The sequence below is a fragment of the Tursiops truncatus genome, chromosome 19, assembly GCF_011762595.2.
Source record: "Tursiops truncatus isolate mTurTru1 chromosome 19, mTurTru1.mat.Y, whole genome shotgun sequence".
In the NCBI taxonomy this organism is placed as follows: domain Eukaryota; kingdom Metazoa; phylum Chordata; class Mammalia; order Artiodactyla; family Delphinidae; genus Tursiops; species Tursiops truncatus.
This window is the reverse complement of record NC_047052.1, coordinates 57,590,374-57,595,192: the sequence shown is the minus strand read 5'-3', so window position 1 is coordinate 57,595,192 and position 4,819 is coordinate 57,590,374.

Sequence of the window (4,819 nt, the reverse complement as noted above, 5' to 3'; positions counted from 1 at the left end):
TACAGGTATCCCAGGAAACAGTATGGGACAAGCCGTTATTGAACGACAAAACAGCACTTTGAAAGAAATGTTTATAAAACAAAAAGGGGGAGATGAGGTACAAAGTCCTAGGAAAAGAATACATATTGCTTTATTTATTCTTAATTTTTTCAATCATGGAGAAGATGGTTTTAGTGCAGCTGACAGACATTGGACAAAAATAAGTACACAAGAACTTAGACAGCCTGTTTCTATATTAAATGAAAATACTAACACTTGGAAACCTGCCGAGGTTCTTCGTTGGGGCCGGGGATATGCTTTTGTTTCTGCAGGAGCTGAATCTTTTTGGGTGCGGGCTAAAAAGATAAAGCTTCGGATGGCAACTAAGCGTAGCTTTGATGTGACGGGAATGACGAAGGGATTTGCGGACATGGATTTGAGCAAGAGAGCATTCCGTGTGCCATTGGATCGAACAAAGAGGGCGTCTCCATTGACCTGGGGGCAAGTGAAAAAGTTTGCAGGCACTGCTGAAAATCTTGTCATTTCACAGGGTAAACCCCTCACTAGCACCAATCTTTTTGTGGCTATGTTGGCAATGTTGTCTGCACAGGTAATAAGCATATCAGCCAATGAGATAAATTGTACTAACCATACTTATTGGACTTATATTCCCAACCCTCCTCTTAATATGGGGGTTACCTGGTGGGATGCCCCAATTCTTGTATATGTAAATGAGTCTGGATGGTTGTCTGGTCCTTTTGATGATAGAGGCCCTTTGAAGCCAGAAGAAGGAAGAGAATTACACGGTGGGTGTTAATGGACCTCCTATTTGTATGGGAAAGGCAGATCATTGCCTTAAAATGAATTATCAGGCATGGTTAAGTGTTGTCAAAAATGAAAACAGATATCACGGGTTATATCTTTTGAGTGCTTATAGTTTTAAAAGTTCTAATTCCACTCTTAATGAGAATGTTTCCACACCTTACTTGCCTCATGCCAGGTGCCTCTTGTGGATCGATTATCGGATTGGGTCCATTGGACTCGATGCCGAGGAGAAATGGCTCGGGTTCTTGTTAATACTTCTTGGGGAAGCGTCATTGATTGGAGACATTTTGGCTCCGCCAGAGGAAAAAGGGGTCTGAAGAATTTACACTGGCATAGAGAGGATAACACTATTTATAGCAATACTATTAATGATACCATAGTATGGCATGCAGGAGGGTTTTCTCCAGGTCCTCATTTAAATGGATATCCTATCCAAAAGAACTTGTGGAAGCTTATGACAGCTTTGAAAAAGATTAATGCCTGGGTAGGACATATGGTTAACAAATCTGAAAATCATAGTTTGACTTTTCATAAAAATGTTACTTGGTATACTCGTAGTTGTGTGAAATTACCTTATATATTGTTAAAGGGACCAGCTGTATGGAATGAGACTCAAGGTATTATAATGTGTAAAAATTGCTCTCTGTATACCTGCATTAACTCTAGTATATCTTTTAACATATCTACTGAAAGTTTGTATATCTTACGAGCTCGGACAGGTCTTTGGCTTCCTGTCAATCTTGGAAGGGAATGGCAAGAATCTCTTCCTATGGCTGTTTTGCAATATTTAGCTGATGCATTAAAAAGAAGTAAAAGATTTGTAGGAATGTTGATTGCAGCTGTCATGGGTATTATAGCCATAACAGCTACTGCTGCAGTAGCTGGAGTTGCTTTAGAACAATCTATTCAGACCGTTGATTATATAACTGATTGGCATAAAAATTCTGAAATGCTTTGGTCCTCTCAACGACAAATTGATTCAGAAATCCATTCGGAAATAGCAGACTTACAAGCTGTGGTTATGTTGGGAGACCAACTTGTAAATTTACAAAGACAAATGAAGCTACGTTGTGACTGGAATCAAAGTGCCTTTTGTGTCACTTCGGTTCCATATAATCAGTCTGCATTCCCCTGGGCAAAAATAAAAAAGCATTTATTACATCACAAAAATTGACAGAAGAAATTGTGAATTTACAAGGGAAAATTCAACAAACTTTTCAGAAGAGATTACAACGACTTAATTCACAAGAAGTATGGACTGGAATTATTCAAGGACTTAATAATCTAAATCCCAAGTCTAAATTACATGCTTTATTTGGTTCTACTGCAGGATTGCTAATGCTCATTATAATAATAATCATATGTTTAATTGTAGTCCGAGGACGAGTGAAAGCTACCCGCCATGCAACATCGCAACAAGCTACCGTGTTCTCCTTGATGTTGCACAAGCTGCAAAACAAAAAGGGGGAAATGTAGTGGAATAACTGAGGACATGGAAAGGAGATGTGACCCATGAACCCCCACCCCCCCCCCCCCCAGCAAACTGGGGGCTGGCGAATAAGCCAGAACTTCAAGCAGTCCTGATTGCTTTGAGCCCCACCCCCGGCAAACCGGGGGCATGCGAATAAGCCAGAACTGTAAACAGTCCTGAATGCTTTGAGCCCCCCCTCCCCGGTAAACCGGGGGCCTGCGAATAAGCATTGAGTGCTTTGGGCACTGATCCATGCGATGTCCTCAGTATAATCATAATGATGGGAACACAAGGCAATGTCCTTGTGCTGCTTTTGCGCACAAGGACGAAGCACGGCATGTTTTCAAGAAAGCCCATTATTACTTGTATAATCAATAAAAACATATGTTGCTGCTTTGGTATTTCTGGAATGTTAAGAAAACAAGCCTTAAAATGTAAACATAGATAATGCTTAAATAAAAGCTACCACAGCAGGACAGACGGCGCTGTTTTGCCTGAGCGAGTGGCAGCCCTCTACTGCTGTGCTTCGGCACAATTCATCTCGTGTGATGAGTTTACTTTCGGTCCTGTCACAAGAAAAACTACAACAGTGTGTAATGCAGATGCACACTGCACATTAAGGAGGCAGGGAGGCCAAAACAGAAAATTTTATGTTTAAATTTTCTTGTTCTTCCTTAAAATGTAAATTTTATTTCATCACTTATAAGAAGAGGGATAGACACCAGGAGTATGATCACAGGGAGAAAAGGCCATGTGAGGACACAGCACGAAGTGTACTACCCAAAGGCCAAAACAGAGGCCTCAGGAAAAATTAAAACTGTTGACACCTTCCTCTTAGACTTCCAGCATCCAGAGCTGCGAGAAAATAAATTTCTGTTATTTAAGCCACCCAGTCCAAACTGTTACTGAACCAGTTTCATGTGACCTACTCACAACAAGCCAAACGCTGAGACACTGTGGTTTGCAGCAGAGAAACTGTTTATTCACAAGGGAGCCAAGCAAGGAGAAGGAAGGGCAAATCTCAAATTCATCTCCCCAAAGGCAAGGGGCTAGGAATATTTATGGGATAAAGCTTGGCAGGGGTGAGGGTGGGGATTGAAGATACGGAAAAGGTGCAGTAATTGTCATTCTGCACAGGTAAAAGTAAGCTACAGACTTCTTCATGAGATACATGTTCAGAAAATGGCAGGCTTAGCATGTTCTGAGGGTGGGCTTTTGGCCCTCTGACATCAAAAACCATCTAGCTGGGGACTTCCCTTGTGGCACAGTGGTTAAGAATCCGCCTGCTAAAGAGGGGGCACTGGTTTGAGCCCTGGTGTGGGGAGATCCCACATGCAGCGGAGCAACTAGGCCTGTGTGCCACAACTACTGCCTGCACTCTAGAGTCTGTGAGCCACAACTACTGAGCCCATATGCCACAACTACTGAAGCCCATGCACCTAGAGTCCAAGCTCTGCAACAAGAGAAGCCATGGCAATGAGAAGCCCGCGCACCGCATCGAAGAGTAGCCCCCGCTCCGCTCGCAGCAACTAGAGAAAGCACGTATGCAGCAACGAAGACCCAACACAGCCAAAAATAAATAAATTAATTAACTAAAAAAGAAAGTCACCTAGCCAACACTTGCATATACCCAGTTGGAGAGTCAGTGGTCTTAGCAGTTTTAACCAACTTGAGCTCAAACTGGACACAGGTGACCCCAATTTCCTAAAAAGCAACTTGGCAAAGATCTTATTGTTTAGGCTATTTGATGCTTGGGAGTACGTGCACGTTTTTGTAAAAGCAAAGTGAGGTTGATCAGTGAAGGCAGGTTACAATTTATTTTTTATTAATAGCTTATGACTACCCTTGGTTTCAATAGTATTCAAATGTTATGGCAACCCTAGCAGACTAACACAATTCTCATTCAATATTTTCTTGTCACCAAATAAATAAATGAGCTCAACACCCAAAAAAATATAGTTAGGCCTAACTATATTTACAACACCACTCCTGCCATCACAGTAAAATCGGCCATGAGAAGATTGAAGGAATTGAAGGACCAGTAGAAACAGCACCATTTGAAACGCTGCTACCCTTTAATAAATGGGTTAATTTTTGTAACAAAATTTAAATATGTGTGTGTGTGTGTGTGTGTGTGTGTGTGTGTGTGTATGTAGTTAGGGGACACAATAGTTAACAATTCTAAAAAGGCCACAAAACTAAAAATTAGCTTTTATACAATTTAGGACATTTAGTTTGGCAGTTCCTATTTTACTTCCACTTCTGTTAATCCTGTTGATTTTTGTTTCCACTTCTGAAAATGACTGATAATACAAGCAAGGGAGCCGTTTTTTATGGGAACCAGCAGAGGCTGAGCTCCTGCTGGTCCGCCTGCTTCAGGGGGCTGCAAAACTAACGCTCGGGTTGAACAGTATCAACTCGCTTCGCTTCGGTCCCCAGAAGGCCCCTGGCCGAGAGGCCGCAGTTACAAACCCACGACCAATCAGGGTGAAGAGTTCCCGCGCGTGCGCATCGTGTCGGGGCGGGACTTCCGGCGTCCTCCTT